Source organism: Grus americana, unplaced genomic scaffold (genome assembly GCF_028858705.1).
Source record: "Grus americana isolate bGruAme1 unplaced genomic scaffold, bGruAme1.mat scaffold_526, whole genome shotgun sequence".
NCBI lineage: Eukaryota > Metazoa > Chordata > Aves > Gruiformes > Gruidae > Grus > Grus americana.
The window spans coordinates 44,350-65,230 of record NW_026561772.1 but is presented as its reverse complement, the minus strand read 5'-3'; the positions used below and the strand labels follow the sequence as shown (position 1 = coordinate 65,230).

Here is a 20,881-nt window from a genome sequence, read left to right as displayed (position 1 = left end):
GGCTGCGGGCTCGCCGAGAAGAGCAAGGCCTCGACATAGCACCTTACGTCACTCTACCCTCGGCCAAAATCACCATTCACCCTCAAAACTCCAAACGTCGAGCCCCTGCTCCCAGGCCAAAGGTGCCAGACCCAAAACGCGTGCCTGGCCTCAAACCTCCCTTGGTGGCCCTCGCACAGCCCCATTCACACTGGGGCTGCGGGCTCGCCGAGACGAGCAAGGCCTCGACATAGCACCTTACGTCACTCTACCCTCGGCCAAAATCACCATTCACCCTCAAAACTCCAAACGTCGAGCCCCTGCTCCCAGGCCAAAGGTGCCAGACCCAAAACGCGTGCCTGGCCTCAAACCTCCCTTGGTGGCCCTCGCACAGCCCCACTCACACTGGGGCTGCGGGCTCGCCGAGACGAGCAAGGCCTCGACATAGCACCTTACGTCACTCTACCCTCGGCCAAAATCACCATTCACCCTCAAAACTCCAAACGTCGAGCCCCTGCTCCCAGGCCAAAGGTGCCAGACCCAAAACGCGTGCCTGGCCTCAAACCTCCCTTGGTGGCCCTCGCACAGCACCACTCACACTGGGGCTGCGGGCTCGCCGAGACGAGCAAGGCCTCGACATAGCACCTTACGTCACTCTACCCTCGGCCAAAATCACCATTCACCCTCAAAACTCCAAACGTCGAGCCCCTGCTCCCAGGCCAAAGGTGCCAGACCCAAAACGCGTGCCTGGCCTCAAACCTCCCTTGGTGGCCCTCGCACAGCACCACTCACACTGGGGCTGCGGGCTCGCCGAGACGAGCAAGGCCTCGACATAGCACCTTACGTCACTCTACCCTCGGCCAAAATCACCATTCACCCTCAAAACTCCAAACGTCGAGCCCCTGCTCCCAGGCCAAAGGTGCCAGACCCAAAACGCGTGCCTGGCCTCAAACCTCCCTTGGTGGCCCTCGCACAGCCCCATTCACACTGGGGCTGCGGGCTCGCCGAGACGAGCAAGGCCTCGACATAGCACCTTACGTCACTCTACCCTCGGCCAAAATCACCATTCACCCTCAAAACTCCAAACGTCGAGCCCCTGCTCCCAGGCCAAAGGTGCCAGACCCAAAACGCGTGCCTGGCCTCAAACCTCCCTTGGTGGCCCTCGCACAGCCCCACTCACACTGGGGCTGCGGGCTCGCCGAGACGAGCAAGGCCTCGACATAGCACCTTACGTCACTCTACCCTCGGCCAAAATCACCATTCACCCTCAAAACTCCAAACGTCGAGCCCCTGCTCCCAGGCCAAAGGTGCCAGACCCAAAACGCGTGCCTGGCCTCAAACCTCCCTTGGTGGCCCTCGCACAGCCCCACTCACACTGGGGCTGCGGGCTCGCCGAGACGAGCAAGGCCTCGACATAGCACCTTACGTCACTCTACCCTCGGCCAAAATCACCATTCACCCTCAAAACTCCAAACGTCGAGCCCCTGCTCCCAGGCCAAAGGTGCCAGACCCAAAACGCGTGCCTGGCCTCAAACCTCCCTTGGTGGCCCTCGCACAGCCCCACTCACACTGGGGCTGCGGGCTCGCCGAGACGAGCAAGGCCTCGACATAGCACCTTACGTCACTCTACCCTCGGCCAAAATCACCATTCACCCTCAAAACTCCAAACGTCGAGCCCCTGCTCCCAGGCCAAAGGTGCCAGACCCAAAACGCGTGCCTGGCCTCAAACCTCCCTTGGTGGCCCTCGCACAGCCCCACTCACACTGGGGCTGCGGGCTCGCCGAGACGAGCAAGGCCTCGACATAGCGCCTTACGTCACTCTACCCTCGGCCAAAATCACCATTCACCCTCAAAACTCCAAACGTCGAGCCCCTGCTCCCAGGCCAAAGGTGCCAGACCCAAAACGCGTGCCTGGCCTCAAACCTCCCTTGGTGGCCCTCGCACAGCCCCACTCACACTGGGGCTGCGGGCTCGCCGAGACGAGCAAGGCCTCGACATAGCACCTTACGTCACTCTACCCTCGGCCAAAATCACCATTCACCCTCAAAACTCCAAACGTCGAGCCCCTGCTCCCAGGCCAAAGGTGCCAGACCCAAAACGCGTGCCTGGCCTCAAACCTCCCTTGGTGGCCCTCGCGCAGCCCCACTCACACTGGGGCTGCGGGCTCGCCGAGACGAGCAAGGCCTCGACATAGCACCTTACGTCACTCTACCCTCGGCCAAAATAACCATTCACCCTCAAAACTCCAAACGTCGAGCCCCTGCTCCCAGGCCAAAGGTGCCAGACCCAAAACGCGTGCCTGGCCTCAAACCTCCCTTGGTGGCCCTCGCACAGCCCCACTCACACTGGGGCTGCGGGCTCGCCGAGACGAGCAAGGCCTCGACATAGCACCTTACGTCACTCTACCCTCGGCCAAAATCACCATTCACCCTCAAAACTCCAAACGTCGAGCCCCTGCTCCCAGGCCAAAGGTGCCAGACCCAAAACGCGTGCCTGGCCTCAAACCTCCCTTGGTGGCCCTCGCACAGCCCCACTCACACTGGGGCTGCGGGCTCGCCGAGACGAGCAAGGCCTCGACATAGCACCTTACGTCACTCTACCCTCGGCCAAAATCACCATTCACCCTCAAAACTCCAAACGTCGAGCCCCTGCTCCCAGGCCAAAGGTGCCAGACCCAAAACGCGTGCCTGGCCTCAAACCTCCCTTGGTGGCCCTCGCACAGCCCCACTCACACTGGGGCTGCGGGCTCGCCGAGACGAGCAAGGCCTCGACATAGCACCTTACGTCACTCTACCCTCGGCCAAAATCACCATTCACCCTCAAAACTCCAAACGTCGAGCCCCTGCTCCCAGGCCAAAGGTGCCAGACCCAAAACGCGTGCCTGGCCTCAAACCTCCCTTGGTGGCCCTCGCACAGCCCCACTCACACTGGGGCTGCGGGCTCGCCGAGACGAGCAAGGCCTCGACATAGCACCTTACGTCACTCTACCCTCGGCCAAAATCACCATTCACCCTCAAAACTCCAAACGTCGAGCCCCTGCTCCCAGGCCAAAGGTGCCAGACCCAAAACGCGTGCCTGGCCTCAAACCTCCCTTGGTGGCCCTCGCACAGCCCACTCACACTGGGGCTGCGGGCTCGCCGAGACGAGCAAGGCCTCGACATAGCACCTTACGTCACTCTACCCTCGGCCAAAATCACCATTCACCCTCAAAACTCCAAACGTCGAGCCCCTGCTCCCAGGCCAAAGGTGCCAGACCCAAAACGCGTGCCTGGCCTCAAACCTCCCTTGGTGGCCCTCGCACAGCACCACTCACACTGGGGCTGCGGGCTCGCCGAGACGAGCAAGGCCTCGACATAGCACCTTACGTCACTCTACCCTCGGCCAAAATCACCTTTCACCCTCAAAACTCCAAACGTCGAGCCCCTGCTCCCAGGCCAAAGGTGCCAGACCCAAAACGCGTGCCTGGCCTCAAACCTCCCTTGGTGGCCCTCGCACAGCCCCACTCACACTGGGGCTGCGGGCTCGCCGAGACGAGCAAGGCCTCGACATAGCACCTTACGTCACTCTACCCTCGGCCAAAATCACCATTCACCCTCAAAACTCCAAACGTCGAGCCCCTGCTCCCAGGCCAAAGGTGCCAGACCCAAAACGCGTGCCTGGCCTCAAACCTCCCTTGGTGGCCCTCGCACAGCCCCACTCACACTGGGGCTGCGGGCTCGCCGAGACGAGCAAGGCCTCGACATAGCTCCTTACGTCACTCTACCCTCGGCCAAAATCACCATTCACCCTCAAAACTCCAAACGTCGAGCCCCTGCTCCCAGGCCAAAGGTGCCAGACCCAAAACGCGTGCCTGGCCTCAAACCTCCCTTGGTGGCCCTCGCACAGCCCCACTCACACTGGGGCTGCGGGCTCGCCGAGACGAGCAAGGCCTCGACATAGCACCTTACGTCACTCTACCCTCGGCCAAAATCACCATTCACCCTCAAAACTCCAAACGTCGAGCCCCTGCTCCCAGGCCAAAGGTGCCAGACCCAAAACGCGTGCCTGGCCTCAAACCTCCCTTGGTGGCCCTCGCACAGCCCCACTCACACTGGGGCTGCGGGCTCGCCGAGACGAGCAAGGCCTCGACATAGCACCTTACGTCACTCTACCCTCGGCCAAAATCACCATTCACCCTCAAAACTCCAAACGTCGAGCCCCTGCTCCCAGGCCAAAGGTGCCAGACCCAAAACGCGTGCCTGGCCTCAAACCTCCCTTGGTGGCCCTCGCACAGCCCCACTCACACTGGGGCTGCGGGCTCGCCGAGACGAGCAAGGCCTCGACATAGCACCTTACGTCACTCTACCCTCGGCCAAAATCACCATTCACCCTCAAAACTCCAAACGTCGAGCCCCTGCTCCCAGGCCAAAGGTGCCAGACCCAAAACGCGTGCCTGGCCTCAAACCTCCCTTGGTGGCCCTCGCACAGCCCCACTCACACTGGGGCTGCGGGCTCGCCGAGACGAGCAAGGCCTCGACATAGCACCTTACGTCACTCTACCCTCGGCCAAAATCACCATTCACCCTCAAAACTCCAAACGTCGAGCCCCTGCTCCCAGGCCAAAGGTGCCAGACCCAAAACGCGTGCCTGGCCTCAAACCTCCCTTGGTGACCCTCGCACAGCCCCACTCACACTGGGGCTGCGGGCTCGCCGAGACGAGCAAGGCCTCGACATAGCACCTTACGTCACTCTACCCTCGGCCAAAATCACCATTCACCCTCAAAACTCCAAACGTCGAGCCCCTGCTCCCAGGCCAAAGGTGCCAGACCCAAAACGCGTGCCTGGCCTCAAACCTCCCTTGGTGGCCCTCGCACAGCCCCACTCACACTGGGGCTGCGGGCTCGCCGAGACGAGCAAGGCCTCGACATAGCACCTTACGTCACTCTACCCTCGGCCAAAATCACCATTCACCCTCAAAACTCCAAACGTCGAGCCCCTGCTCCCAGGCCAAAGGTGCCAGACCCAAAACGCGTGCCTGGCCTCAAACCTCCCTTGGTGGCCCTCGCACAGCCCCACTCACACTGGGGCTGCGGGCTCGCCGAGACGAGCAAGGCCTCGACATAGCACCTTACGTCACTCTACCCTCGGCCAAAATCACCATTCACCCTCAAAACTCCAAACGTCGAGCCCCTGCTCCCAGGCCAAAGGTGCCAGACCCAAAACGCGTGCCTGGCCTCAAACCTCCCTTGGTGGCCCTCGCACAGCACCACTCACACTGGGGCTGCGGGCTCGCCGAGACGAGCAAGGCCTCGACATAGCACCTTACGTCACTCTACCCTCGGCCAAAATCACCATTCACCCTCAAAACTCCAAACGTCGAGCCCCTGCTCCCAGGCCAAAGGTGCCAGACCCAAAACGCGTGCCTGGCCTCAAACCTCCCTTGGTGGCCCTCGCACAGCCCCATTCACACTGGGGCTGCGGGCTCGCCGAGACGAGCAAGGCCTCGACATAGCACCTTACGTCACTCTACCCTCGGCCAAAATCACCATTCACCCTCAAAACTCCAAACGTCGAGCCCCTGCTCCCAGGCCAAAGGTGCCAGACCCAAAACGCGTGCCTGGCCTCAAACCTCCCTTGGTGGCCCTCGCACAGCCCCACTCACACTGGGGCTGCGGGCTCGCCGAGACGAGCAAGGCCTCGACATAGCACCTTACGTCACTCTACCCTCGGCCAAAATCACCATTCACCCTCAAAACTCCAAACGTCGAGCCCCTGCTCCCAGGCCAAAGGTGCCAGACCCAAAACGCGTGCCTGGCCTCAAACCTCCCTTGGTGGCCCTCGCACAGCACCACTCACACTGGGGCTGCGGGCTCGCCGAGACGAGCAAGGCCTCGACATAGCACCTTACGTCACTCTACCCTCGGCCAAAATCACCATTCACCCTCAAAACTCCAAACGTCGAGCCCCTGCTCCCAGGCCAAAGGTGCCAGACCCAAAACGCGTGCCTGGCCTCAAACCTCCCTTGGTGGCCCTCGCACAGCCCCACTCACACTGGGGCTGCGGGCTCGCCGAGACGAGCAAGGCCTCGACATAGCACCTTACGTCACTCTACCCTCGGCCAAAATCACCATTCACCCTCAAAACTCCAAACGTCGAGCCCCTGCTCCCAGGCCAAAGGTGCCAGACCCAAAACGCGTGCCTGGCCTCAAACCTCCCTTGGTGGCCCTCGCACAGCCCCACTCACACTGGGGCTGCGGGCTCGCCGAGACGAGCAAGGCCTCGACATAGCACCTTACGTCACTCTACCCTCGGCCAAAATCACCATTCACCCTCAAAACTCCAAACGTCGAGCCCCTGCTCCCAGGCCAAAGGTGCCAGACCCAAAACGCGTGCCTGGCCTCAAACCTCCCTTGGTGGCCCTCGCACAGCCCCACTCACACTGGGGCTGCGGGCTCGCCGAGACGAGCAAGGCCTCGACATAGCACCTTACGTCACTCTACCCTCGGCCAAAATCACCATTCACCCTCAAAACTCCAAACGTCGAGCCCCTGCTCCCAGGCCAAAGGTGCCAGACCCAAAACGCGTGCCTGGCCTCAAACCTCCCTTGGTGGCCCTCGCACAGCACCACTCACACTGGGGCTGCGGGCTCGCCGAGACGAGCAAGGCCTCGACATAGCACCTTACGTCACTCTACCCTCGGCCAAAATCACCATTCACCCTCAAAACTCCAAACGTCGAGCCCCTGCTCCCAGGCCAAGGTGCCAGACCCAAAACGCGTGCCTGGCCTCAAACCTCCCTTGCTGGCCCTCGCACAGCACCACTCACACTGGGGCTGCGGGCTCGCCGAGCCGAGCAAGGCCTCGACATAGCACCTTACGTCACTCTACCCTCGGCCAAAATCACCATTCACCCTCAAAACTCCAAACGTCGAGCCCATGCTCCCAGGCCAAAGGTGCCAGACCCAAAACGCGTGCCTGGCCTCAAACCTCCCTTGGTGGCCCTCGCACAGCACCACTCACATTGGGGCTGCGGGCTCGCCGAGACGAGCAAGGCCTCGACATAGCACCTTACGTCACTCTACCCTCGGCCAAAATCACCATTCACCCTCAAAACTCCAAACGTCGAGCCCCTGCTCCCAGGCCAAAGGTGCCAGACCCAAAACGCGTGCCTGGCCTCAAACCTCCCTTGGTGGCCCTCGCACAGCCCCATTCACATTGGGGCTGCGGGCTCGCCGAGACGAGCAAGGCCTCGACATAGCACCTTACGTCACTCTACCCTCGGCCAAAATCACCATTCACCCTCAAAACTCCAAACGTCGAGCCCCTGCTCCCAGGCCAAAGGTGCCAGACCCAAAACGCGTGCCTGGCCTCAAACCTCCCTTGGTGGCCCTCGCACAGCACCACTCACATTGGGGCTGCGGGCTCGCCGAGACGAGCAAGGCCTCGACATAGCACCTTACGTCACTCTACCCTCGGCCAAAATCAGCATTCACCCTCAAAACTCCAACGTCGAGCCCCTGCTCCCAGGCCAAGGTGCCAGACCCAAAACGCGTGCCTGGCCTCAAACCTCCCTTGGTGGCCCTCGCACAGCACCATTCACACTGGGGCTGCGGGCTCGCCGAGACGAGCAAGGCCTCGACATAGCACCTTACGTCACTCTACCCTCGGCCAAAATCACCATTCACCCTCAAAACTCCAAACGTCGAGCCCCTGCTCCCAGGCCAAAGGTGCCAGACCCAAAACGCGTGCCTGGCCTCAAACCTCCCTTGGTGGCCCTCGCACAGCCACACTCACACTGGGGCTGCGGGCTCGCCGAGACGAGCAAGGCCTCGACATAGCACCTTACGTCACTCTACCCTCGGCCAAAATCAGCATTCACCCTCAAAACTCCAAACGTCGAGCCCCTGCTCCCAGGCCAAAGGTGCCAGACCCAAAACGCGTGCCTGGCCTCAAACCTCCCTTGGTGGCCCTCGCACAGCCCCATTCACACTGGGGCTGCGGGCTCGCCGAGACGAGCAAGGCCTCGACATAGCACCTTACGTCACTCTACCCTCGGCCAAAATCACCATTCACCCTCAAAACTCCAAACGTCGAGCCCCTGCTCCCAGGCCAAAGGTGCCAGACCCAAAACGCGTGCCTGGCCTCAAACCTCCCTTGGTGGCCCTCGCACAGCCCCACTCACATTGGGGCTGCGGGCTCGCCGAGACGAGCAAGGCCTCGACATAGCACCTTACGTCACTCTACCCTCGGCCAAAATCACCATTCACCCTCAAAACTCCAAACGTCGAGCCCCTGCTCCCAGGCCAAAGGTGCCAGACCCAAAACGCGTGCCTGGCCTCAAACCTCCCTTGGTGGCCCTCGCACAGCCCCATTCACATTGGGGCTGCGGGCTCGCCGAGACGAGCAAGGCCTCGACATAGCACCTTACGTCACTCTACCCTCGGCCAAAATCACCATTCACCCTCAAAACTCCAAACGTCGAGCCCCTGCTCCCAGGCCAAAGGTGCCAGACCCAAAACGCGTGCCTGGCCTCAAACCTCCCTTGGTGGCCCTCGCACAGCCCCATTCACACTGGGGCTGCGGGCTCGCCGAGCCGAGCAAGGCCTCGACATAGCACCTTACGTCACTCTACCCTCGGCCAAAATCACCATTCACCCTCAAAACTCCAAACGTCGAGCCCCTGCTCCCAGGCCAAAGGTGCCAGACCCAAAACGCGTGCCTGGCCTCAAACCTCCCTTGGTGGCCCTCGCACAGCACCACTCACACTGGGGCTGCGGGCTCGCCGAGACGAGCAAGGCCTCGACATAGCACCTTACGTCACTCTACCCTCGGCCAAAATCACCATTCACCCTCAAAACTCCAAACGTCGAGCCCCTGCTCCCAGGCCAAAGGTGCCAGACCCAAAACGCGTGCCTGGCCTCAAACCTCCCTTGGTGGCCCTCGCACAGCCCCATTCACACTGGGGCTGCGGGCTCGCCGAGCCGAGCAAGGCCTCGACATAGCACCTTACGTCACTCTACCCTCGGCCAAAATCACCATTCACCCTCAAAACTCCAAACGTCGAGCCCCTGCTCCCAGGCCAAAGGTGCCAGACCCAAACGCGTGCCTGGCCTCAAACCTCCCTTGGTGGCCCTCGCACAGCCCCATTCACACTGGGGCTGCGGGCTCGCCGAGACGAGCAAGGCCTCGACATAGCACCTTACGTCACTCTACCCTCGGCCAAAATCACCATTCACCCTCAAAACTCCAAACGTCGAGCCCCTGCTCCCAGGCCAAAGGTGCCAGACCCAAAACGCGTGCCTGGCCTCAAACCTCCCTTGGTGGCCCTCGCACAGCCCCATTCACACTGGGGCTGCGGGCTCGCCGAGCCGAGCAAGGCCTCGACATAGCACCTTACGTCACTCTACCCTCGGCCAAAATCACCATTCACCCTCAAAACTCCAAACGTCGAGCCCCTGCTCCCAGGCCAAAGGTGCCAGACCCAAAACGCGTGCCTGGCCTCAAACCTCCCTTGGTGGCCCTCGCACAGCCCCACTCACACTGGGGCTGCGGGCTCGCCGAGCCGAGCAAGGCCTCGACATAGCACCTTACGTCACTCTACCCTCGGCCAAAATCACCATTCACCCTCAAAACTCCAAACGTCGAGCCCCTGCTCCCAGGCCAAAGGTGCCAGACCCAAAACGCGTGCCTGGCCTCAAACCTCCCTTGGTGGCCCTCGCACAGCACCATTCACATTGGGGCTGCGGGCTCGCCGAGACGAGCAAGGCCTCGACATAGCACCTTACGTCACTCTACCCTCGGCCAAAATCACCATTCACCCTCAAAACTCCAAACGTCGAGCCCCTGCTCCCAGGCCAAAGGTGCCAGACCCAAAACGCGTGCCTGGCCTCAAACCTCCCTTGGTGGCCCTCGCACAGCCCCATTCACACTGGGGCTGCGGGCTCGCCGAGACGAGCAAGGCCTCGACATAGCACCTTACGTCACTCTACCCTCGGCCAAAATCACCATTCACCCTCAAAACTCCAAACGTCGAGCCCCTGCTCCCAGGCCAAAGGTGCCAGACCCAAAACGCGTGCCTGGCCTCAAACCTCCCTTGGTGGCCCTCGCACAGCCCCACTCACATTGGGGCTGCGGGCTCGCCGAGACGAGCAAGGCCTCGACATAGCACCTTACGTCACTCTACCCTCGGCCAAAATCACCATTCACCCTCAAAACTCCAAACGTCGAGCCCCTGCTCCCAGGCCAAAGGTGCCAGACCCAAAACGCGTGCCTGGCCTCAAACCTCCCTTGGTGGCCCTCGCACAGCACCACTCACACTGGGGCTGCGGGCTCGCCGAGACGAGCAAGGCCTCGACATAGCACCTTACGTCACTCTACCCTCGGCCAAAATCACCATTCACCCTCAAAACTCCAAACGTCGAGCCCCTGCTCCCAGGCCAAAGGTGCCAGACCCAAAACGCGTGCCTGGCCTCAAACCTCCCTTGGTGGCCCTCGCACAGCACCATTCACATTGGGGCTGCGGGCTCGCCGAGACGAGCAAGGCCTCGACATAGCACCTTACGTCACTCTACCCTCGGCCAAAATCACCATTCACCCTCAAAACTCCAAACGTCGAGCCCCTGCTCCCACGCCAAAGGTGCCAGACCCAAAACGCGTGCCTGGCCTCAAACCTCCCTTGGTGGCCCTCGCACAGCACCACTCACACTGGGGCTGCGGGCTCGCCGAGCCGAGCAAGGCCTCGACATAGCACCTTACGTCACTCTACCCTCGGCCAAAATCAGCATTCACCCTCAAACTCCAAACGTCGAGCCCCTGCTCCCAGGCCAAAGGTGCCAGACCCAAAACGCGTGCCTGGCCTCAAACCTCCCTTGGTGGCCCTCGCACAGCCCCACTCACACTGGGGCTGCGGGCTCGCCGAGACGAGCAAGGCCTCGACATAGCACCTTACGTCACTCTACCCTCGGCCAAAATCACCATTCACCCTCAAAACTCCAAACGTCGAGCCCCTGCTCCCAGGCCAAAGGTGCCAGACCCAAAACGCGTGCCTGGCCTCAAACCTCCCTTGGTGGCCCTCGCACAGCCCCACTCACACTGGGGCTGCGGGCTCGCCGAGACGAGCAAGGCCTCGACATAGCACCTTACGTCACTCTACCCTCGGCCAAAATCACCATTCACCCTCAAAACTCCAAACGTCGAGCCCCTGCTCCCAGGCCAAAGGTGCCAGACCCAAAACGCGTGCCTGGCCTCAAACCTCCCTTGGTGGCCCTCGCACAGCCCCACTCACACTGGGGCTGCGGGCTCGCCGAGACGAGCAAGGCCTCGACATAGCACCTTACGTCACTCTACCCTCGGCCAAAATCACCATTCACCCTCAAAACTCCAAACGTCGAGCCCCTGCTCCCAGGCCAAAGGTGCCAGACCCAAAACGCGTGCCTGGCCTCAAACCTCCCTTGGTGGCCCTCGCACAGCCCCACTCACACTGGGGCTGCGGGCTCGCCCAGCCGAGCAAGGCCTCGACATAGCACCTTACGTCACTCTACCCTCGGCCAAAATCACCATTCACCCTCAAAACTCCAAACGTCGAGCCCCTGCTCCCAGGCCAAAGGTGCCAGACCCAAAACGCGTGCCTGGCCTCAAACCTCCCTTGGTGGCCCTCGCACAGCCCCACTCACATTGGGGCTGCGGGCTCGCCGAGACGAGCAAGGCCTCGACATAGCACCTTACGTCACTCTACCCTCGGCCAAAATCACCATTCACCCTCAAAACTCCAAACGTCGAGCCCCTGCTCCCAGGCCAAAGGTGCCAGACCCAAAACGCGTGCCTGGCCTCAAACCTCCCTTGGTGGCCCTCGCACAGCCCCACTCACACTGGGGCTGCGGGCTCGCCGAGACGAGCAAGGCCTCGACATAGCACCTTACGTCACTCTACCCTCGGCCAAAATCACCATTCACCCTCAAAACTCCAAACGTCGAGCCCCTGCTCCCAGGCCAAAGGTGCCAGACCCAAAACGCGTGCCTGGCCTCAAACCTCCCTTGGTGGCCCTCGCACAGCACCACTCACACTGGGGCTGCGGGCTCGCCGAGCCGAGCAAGGCCTCGACATAGCACCTTACGTCACTCTACCCTCGGCCAAAATCACCATTCACCCTCAAAACTCCAAACGTCGAGCCCCTGCTCCCAGGCCAAAGGTGCCAGACCCAAAACGCGTGCCTGGCCTCAAACCTCCCTTGGTGGCCCTCGCACAGCACCACTCACATTGGGGCTGCGGGCTCGCCGAGACGAGCAAGGCCTCGACATAGCACCTTACGTCACTCTACCCTCGGCCAAAATCACCATTCACCCTCAAAACTCCAAACGTCGAGCCCCTGCTCCCAGGCCAAAGGTGCCAGACCCAAAACGCGTGCCTGGCCTCAAACCTCCCTTGGTGGCCCTCGCACAGCCCCATTCACACTGGGGCTGCGGGCTCGCCGAGCCGAGCAAGGCCTCGACATAGCACCTTACGTCACTCTACCCTCGGCCAAAATCACCATTCACCCTCAAAACTCCAAACGTCGAGCCCCTGCTCCCAGGCCAAAGGTGCCAGACCCAAAACGCGTGCCTGGCCTCAAACCTCCCTTGGTGGCCCTCGCACAGCCCCACTCACACTGGGGCTGCGGGCTCGCCGAGACGAGCAAGGCCTCGACATAGCACCTTACGTCACTCTACCCTCGGCCAAAATCACCACTCACCCTCAAAACTCCAAACGTCGAGCCCCTGCTCCCAGGCCAAAGGTGCCAGACCCAAAACGCGTGCCTGGCCTCAAACCTCCCTTGGTGGCCCTCGCACAGCCCCACTCACACTGGGGCTGCGGGCTCGCCGAGCCGAGCAAGGCCTCGACATAGCACCTTACGTCACTCTACCCTCGGCCAAAATCAGCACTCACCCTCAAAACTCCAAACGTCGAGCCCCTGCTCCCAGGCCAAAGGTGCCAGACCCAAAACGCGTGCCTGGCCTCAAACCTCCCTTGCTGGCCCTCGCACAGCCCCACTCACACTGGGGCTGCGGGCTCGCCGAGCCGAGCAAGGCCTCGACATAGCACCTTACGTCACTCTACCCTCGGCCAAAATCACCATTCACCCTCAAAACTCCAAACGTCGAGCCCCTGCTCCCAGGCCAAAGGTGCCAGCCCCAAAACGCGTGCCTGGCCTCAAACCTCCCTTGGTGGCCCTCGCACAGCACCACTCACATTGGGGCTGCGGGCTCGCCGAGACGAGCAGGCCTCGACATAGCACCTTACGTCACTCTACCCTCGGCCAAAATCACCATTCACCCTCAAAACTCCAAACGTCGAGCCCCTGCTCCCAGGCCAAAGGTGCCAGACCCAAAACGCGTGCCTGGCCTCAAACCTCCCTTGGTGGCCCTCGCACAGCCCCACTCACACTGGGGCTGCGGGCTCGTCGAGCCGAGCAAGGCCTCGACATAGCACCTTACGTCACTCTACCCTCGGCCAAAATCACCATTCACCCTCAAAACTCCAAACGTCGAGCCCCTGCTCCCAGGCCAAAGGTGCCAGACCCAAAACGCGTGCCTGGCCTCAAACCTCCCTTGGTGGCCCTCGCACAGCACCACTCACACTGGGGCTGCGGGCTCGCCGAGACGAGCAAGGCCTCGACATAGCACCTTACGTCACTCTACCCTCGGCCAAAATCACCATTCACCCTCAAAACTCCAAACGTCGAGCCCCTGCTCCCAGGCCAAAGGTGCCAGACCCAAAACGCGTGCCTGGCCTCAAACCTCCCTTGGTGGCCCTCGCACAGCCCCACTCACACTGGGGCTGCGGGCTCGTCGAGCCGAGCAAGGCCTCGACATAGCACCTTACGTCACTCTACCCTCGGCCAAAATCACCACTCACCCTCAAAACTCCAAACGTCGAGCCCCTGCTCCCAGGCCAAAGGTGCCAGACCCAAAACGCGTGCCTGGCCTCAAACCTCCCTTGCTGGCCCTCGCACAGCCCCACTCACACTGGGGCTGCGGGCTCGCCGAGCCGAGCAAGGCCTCGACATAGCACCTTACGTCACTCTACCCTCGGCCAAAATCACCATTCACCCTCAAAACTCCAAACGTCGAGCCCCTGCTCCCAGGCCAAAGGTGCCAGACCCAAAACGCGTGCCTGGCCTCAAACCTCCCTTGGTGGCCCTCGCACAGCACCATTCACACTGGGGCTGCGGGCTCGCCGAGCCGAGCAAGGCCTCGACATAGCACCTTACGTCACTCTACCCTCGGCCAAAATCAGCATTCACCCTCAAAACTCCAAACGTCGAGCCCCTGCTCCCAGGCCAAAGGTGCCAGACCCAAAACGCGTGCCTGGCCTCAAACCTCCCTTGGTGGCCCTCGCACAGCCCCACTCACACTGGGGCTGCGGGCTCGCCGAGACGAGCAAGGCCTCGACATAGCACCTTACGTCACTCTACCCTCGGCCAAAATCACCATTCACCCTCAAAACTCCAAACGTCGAGCCCCTGCTCCCAGGCCAAAGGTGCCAGACCCAAAACGCGTGCCTGGCCTCAAACCTCCCTTGGTGGCCCTCGCACAGCACCACTCACACTGGGCCTGCGGGCTCGCCGAGCCGAGCAAGGCCTCGACATAGCACCTTACGTCACTCTACCCTCGGCCAAAATCAGCATTCACCCTCAAAACTCCAAACGTCGAGCCCCTGCTCCCAGGCCAAAGGTGCCAGACCCAAAACGCGTGCCTGGCCTCAAACCTCCCTTGGTGGCCCTCGCACAGCACCATTCACACTGGGGCTGCGGGCTCGCCGAGACAAGCAAGGCCTCGACATAGCACCTTACGTCACTCTACCCTCGGCCAAAATCACCATTCACCCTCAAAACTCCAAACGTCGAGCCCCTGCTCCCAGGCCAAAGGTGCCAGACCCAAAACGCGTGCCTGGCCTCAAATCTCCCTTGGTGGCCCTCGCACAGCCCCACTCACATTGGGGCTGCGGGCTCGCCGAGCCGAGCAAGGCCTCGACATAGCACCTTACGTCACTCTACCCTCGGCCAAAATCACCATTCACCCTCAAAACTCCAAACGTCGAGCCCCTGCTCCCAGGCCAAAGGTGCCAGACCCAAAACGCATGCCTGGCCTCAAACCTCCCTTGCTGGCCCTCGCACAGCCCCACTCGCACTGGGGCTGTGGGCTCGCCTTGACACGTAATGGTTCCCTACGTTTCTCTCTGTCCTCCCAAACAGTTCTATCCATACAGGTAAAGTCTTAAATGTCCAGAATTGGAACCCAGCAGACAGCCGCAGGTAGAAGAACGTTGGAAGAGCAATGGGGTGCAGAGCAAAGGGACGCACTGAAGACGTAGAAATACGTTTTTCAGAAGTAACATAAGAAGAATTAAATAATAGCAGGTTGCGTACCAGAACGGGAGAAGCATATAAAGTAAAAGCGGAAGGCAGCAGCGGCAGAAGAGCAAAAATCTTGGTGGATCAGGACAGCCCGAAAGGGTGATGGAGGCCGGGATAGGATGGAGGCAGGCAGAGATCTGGAGAAGCACGGCAGGGATGGACACACGAGTCCCCACACCTCCTGGCACCCACGGGAGACCTTCACCGCCCCAAGGCCTCTCTCTGCCTCCACTCCTTGCTCCTCCACAGTGCCGGCTGCCCAACCCTTGCCTACCCAGGAGCAGATGGCGGGTGCCTCCACACTCCTCTCCCACCAGGCTTCCCAGACAGCTCACAGGCGCGGCCGACGGCGGCACCCATCTCCCAGCCTTCCTTACCACAGGGACCTGCTGTTCCTTGTCGGAGGGCAGCTGCCTGCGGTAACCCCATCATTTCTCTCCTCAGCCACCTCCTAAGGACAGGCAGGAACAGGCAACCCCCTCCCCAGCTAGAACCCTTGGCACAGCAGGACCAGGACCAGGACCATCCTCATGGGACCCACCCGGGCTGCCCAGCCCCATCCTCATGGGACCCACCCGGGCTGCTCAGCCCCATCCTCATCCTCATGGGACCCACCTGGGCTGCCCAGCACCATCCTCATGGTCATGGGACCCACCCGGGCTGCCCAGCCCCATCCTCATGGTCATCCTCATGGGACCCACCTGGGCTGCCCAGCACCATCCTCATGCTCATCCTCATGGGACCCACCTGGGCTGCCCAGCACCATCCTCATGGTCATGGGACCCACCTGGGCTGCCCAGCCCCATCCTCATGGTCATCCTCATGGGACCCACCTGGGCTGCCCAGCACCATCCTCATGCTCATCCTCATGGGACCCACCTGGGCTGCCCAGCCCCGGCACGCAGCTCTGAAGATTTGCTCCTTAAAGCACAACAGAAATACCAGCCACGGACAAGATTTTTCTAGAAAAAAAACCCTTCTGAGTGGTCCTTTAACATCCCCACTGACACTGGGGCTTGCAGGCTTGCCCAGCTGTGGAAGGGGACCCCCGGCGCTGTGGGTTTTGGGGTTCCCCCTCCACACACCCCCTTTCCCCTCTGCTTTCTGCCCTGTGTATTTTTTGGGGGGGTTGCCCCAGCGGCGGCCTGTGCCCCCTATAGCTCAGGTCCCCCCATATAGCCCTGCCCTATAGCTCAGCCCCCTATAGCCCCCCCAGCCCTATAGCTCAGCCCCCCCATATAGCCCTGCCCTATAGCTCAGCCCCCCCCAGCCCTATAGCTCAGCCCCCCTATAGCCCCCCCAAGCCCTATAGCTCAGTCCCCCTATGGCCTGACCCTATAGCTCAGCCCCCCTATAGCCCCCCCGCCCTATAGCTCAGCCCCCCCATAGCCCCCCCCAGCCCTATAGCTCAGCCTCCCCTGTAGCTTCCCTATAGCCTGGCCCTATAGCCCAGCCCCCCTGGGGTCCGATGGGGTTTGGGGGTACGGGGGGACCCCATGGGGATCCCTGGGGGGCACGGGGGTGTCCCGGGGGGTGTTCCAGGCCTCCCGGGAACTGGGTTCGGGGGGTCCTGGGGGGTCCCGAGGTCTGAGTGGGGGTCTGGAGGGGGGTGAGGGCAGTCGGGGGGAGATTCGGGGGGTCCTGGGGTGCCCCCCCCCCTCCCGGCAGGTGGATCTGAACCTGCACGTGCAGATGGGGCGGGGGGGGGGGATCCCGGGGGGGCGGCAGGACGGGTCCTGGACGTGCCAGGGGTCCTGGGCATCGTCCTCAAACTCCTCGTCATCGTCTTCGTCTACACCACCGTCTAGGGGACCCCCCCCCGCCGTGGGACCCCCCCCGGGACCCCCCCCAGAACCCCTCGGAACCCCCCCAAGACCGGCCTCAAGGGCTCCCACGGGGACGCTCCCACGGGGACCCCCCCCCCGCGGACCCTTCGGTACCCCCGGGACCCCCCAGCACCGACCACAGCCCTAAACACCCCCACGGGGGAAACCCCCCCAAAATACCGGACACCCCCACACTCACGCGACCCGGTGCCGCTCCGGGACCACCTGCGCGGGTGGGGGGGGGTCTGGGGGGGTGTCCCGCCCCCCGGCCCCGCTCATTGGCTGCGGGGATGGGGGGCGGTCCCGGGGGAGCACCGGGACCCTCCGGAGAGCAACGGGACCCGCCGTCAGCCCCGGGCTCTGCCGTGAGACACCCCCCCCCCCGCAAAATCCCCATAACGGGACCCCCCCCCCCTCCTCCATACCGGGGGGACCCCCCCCCGCCCCCCCAATACCGGGACACCCCCCCCCCCCGGCCGCCCTTTGCATCTTGGGGACCCTCCTGGCTCTGGGGGCGACAGAGACCGGGTGAGTCCGGGGCAACACCCCCCCCCCAACCCCCCCCCAAAAAAAACCCCCAAAAACCTCGAGTGGACCCACGCGTGTGTCCGTGTGTGTCCCCCTCCGATTCTTTAGGGGACCCAGGGGACACCCCCCCCCCCAAAAAAAAACTCGAGTGGACCCAGGCATCCGGGACAACCCCCCCCCCAAATTTTTTCGGGGACCCAGGCTTCCTGCCCCCTCCCCCCAAGGGGGGGGTGTGGGTTGGACCCCCACTCGTGTCCGCCCGCCCCCACCGGGGGCCCCCGGTCCCTGATGGCTTTTCCAGGCGGGTGGGGGAGGGGCTGGGGGGGATCCTGGCAGCCGCTGCTGGAAAAAGGGGGGGGGGGGCGGGCTGGCCCCCCCATCCTGCCTCAGTTTCCCCTCTCGCAGCTGCAGCCCGGGGGGCTTTGGGGGGGGGTCCCCGGTATCTGGCGGTGCCTCGGTTTTGGGGGGGTTATGGGACCCCCCCAAATGTAACACGCACCCCCCCCCCCAGCTCCAGCTGTTGGAATTTGGGGCCCCTCGCCCGGCGGTGCCGGAAAGGTATTGGGGGGCTATAGGTTTATGGGGGGCTGGGGGAGCTCGGGTGGGAATTGGGGGGCTGAAGGGGATGGGGGGGGTCTGTGGAGAGGATCCCCTATGGGGTGTGGGGGTTCTCCGTGGGGTGCCCTATAGGGTATATGGGGTCTCCTCTGGGATATGGGGGGGTCCCCTATGGAATGTGGGGGGTATGGGCTCCCCTCTTGGGTTTGGGGGTTCCCCTATGGGATACTGGGGGGTCCCCTATGGAATGTAGGGGGTATGGGCTCCCCTATGGGGTTTGGGGGTTCCCCTGTGGGATATGGGGATTGTCTGTGGGGTACAGGGGTTCTCCTATGGGTTAGGGGGTTCCCTAGTGAATATGGGGGGTCCCTATGGGGTATAGGGGTCCCCTATGGAATCTAGAGGTATGGGATATAGGTTCCCCTATGGGGTTTGGGGGTTCCCCTAGGGGATATGGGGTCCCCTATGGGGTGTGAGAGGTCCCTATAGGGTTTGGGGGTACTCTATGGGGTTCCTTATGAGTATAGGGGTTCCCCTATGGGGTTTGGGGATCCCCTATGGGATATAGGGGACTTTCCTAGGGTATGGGGGGGGGTATAGAACATGGGGGGCTGGACCCCCTCCCGTGGCTGTTTTTGGGGTCCCCCCCCCAGCCGCCTGCCCCCCACCTTGCCGGAGCGGGGGGCCATGCCGGACCCCCCCTGCCTTCCTCACCCCCTGTTGCCAGCGAGCTGCCCCCCCCCCCGCCGGGACCCCCCCGCTTCACTCCGGTGGCACCCACTGACATAACTGGGGGGGAGCCCCCCCAAAACATAGGGGGGATTTGGGGGGGCAATGAGGGGGGTTTTGGGGGGGTTCCCTTCATTCCCTTCTCCCCCCCCTCCCAATAGGTTGTCGGAGCTGCGGTGGGTCCTGAGACGCCGGGTGCCCCCCCCCACTGCCACGCTCCCCCCGAAGACCCAGCACCCCAAAAACCCCAAGGACCGGGGGGGCCCCCCCCTGCCGCCGCCATCACTCCGGTAATGACGGACCCAAAACGCGTGCCTGGCCTCAAACCTCCCTTGGTGGCCCTCGCACAGCCCCATTCACATTGGGGCTGCGGGCTCGCCGAGACGAGCAAGGCCTCGACATAGCACCTTACGTCACTCTACCCTCGGCCAAAATCAGCCCTCACGCTCCAAACTGCAAACGTCGAGCCCCTGCTCCCAGGCCAAAGGTGCCAGCCCCAAAACGCGTGCCTGCCCTCGAACCTCCCTTGCTGGCCCTCGCACAGGCCCACTCGCACTGGGGCTGCGGGCTCGCCCAGCCGAGCAAGGGCTCAACGTAGCGCCTTACGTCACTCTCGGCCAAAATCAGCCCTCACGCTCCAAACTGCAAACATCGAGCCCCTGCTCCCAGGCCAAAGGTGCCAGCCCCAAAACGCCTGCCTGGCCTCGAACCTCCCTTGCTGGCCCTCGCACAGCCCCACTCGCACTGGGGCTGCAGGCTCGCCCAGCCGAGCAAGGGCTCAACGTAGCGCCTTACGTCACTCTCGGCCAAAATCAGCCCTCACGCTCCAAACTGCAAACGTCGAGCCCCTGCTCCCAGGCCAAAGGTGCCAGCCCCAAAATGCGTGCCTGGCCTCGAACCTCCCTTGCTGGCCCTCGCACAGCCCCACTCGCACTGGGGCTGCGGGCTCGCCCAGCCGAGCAAGGGCTCAACGTAGCGCCTTACGTCACTCTCGGCCAAAATCAGCCCTCACGCTCCAAACTGCAAACGTCGAGCCCCTGCTCCCAGGCCAAAGGTGCCAGACCCAAAACGCGTGCCTGCCCTCGAACCTCCCTTGCTGGCCCTCGCACAGCCCCACTCGCACTGGGGCTGCGGGCTCGCCCAGCCGAGCAAGGGCTCAACGTAGCGCCTTACGTCACTCTCGGCCAAAATCAGCCCTCACGCTCCAAACTGCAAACGTCGAGCCCCTGCTCCCAGGCCAAAGGTGCCAGACCCAAAACGCGTGCCTGCCCTCGAACCTCCCTTGCTGGCCCTCGCACAGCCCCACTCGCACTGGGGCTGCAGGCTCGCCCAGCCGAGCAAGGGCTCAACGTAGCGCCTTACGTCACTCTCGGCCAAAATCAGCCCTCACGCTCCAAACTGCAAACGTCGAGCCCCTGCTCCCAGGCCAAAGGTGCCAGCCCCAAAACGCGTGCCTGCCCTCGAACCTCCCTTGCTGGCCCTCGCACAGCCCCACTCGCACTGGGGCTGCGGGCTCGCCCAGCCGAGCAAGGGCTCAACGTAGCGCCTTACGTCACTCTCGGCCAAAATCAGCCCTCACGCTCCAAACTGCAAACGTCGAGCCCCTGCTCCCAGGCCAAAGGTGCCAGCCCCAAAACGCGTGCCTGCCCTCGAACCTCCCTTGCTGGCCCTCGCACAGCCCCACTCGCACTGGGGCTGCGGGCTCGCCCAGCCGAGCAAGGGCTCAACGTAGCGCCTTACGTCACTCTCGGCCAAAATCAGCCCTCACGCTCCAAACTGCAAACGTCGAGCCCCTGCTCCCAGGCCAAAGGTGCCAGACCCAAAACGCGTGCCTGCCCTCGAACCTCCCTTGCTGGCCCTCGCACAGCCCCACTCGCACTGGGGCTGCGGGC

The 20,881-nt window shown here is 62.7% G+C and overlaps 1 long non-coding RNA gene across 1 annotated transcript; it reads left to right on the top strand.

Moving 5' to 3' along the window:
- Positions 1-17,645: 17,645 nt before the first annotated feature.
- On the top strand, positions 17,646-19,006 carry LOC129200814 (uncharacterized). The gene is made up of 3 exons (XR_008575105.1): positions 17,646-17,702; positions 18,214-18,260; positions 18,914-19,006. It is a non-coding gene; the product is annotated as an uncharacterized LOC129200814 (long non-coding RNA).
- Positions 19,007-20,881: the final 1,875 nt, after the last annotated feature.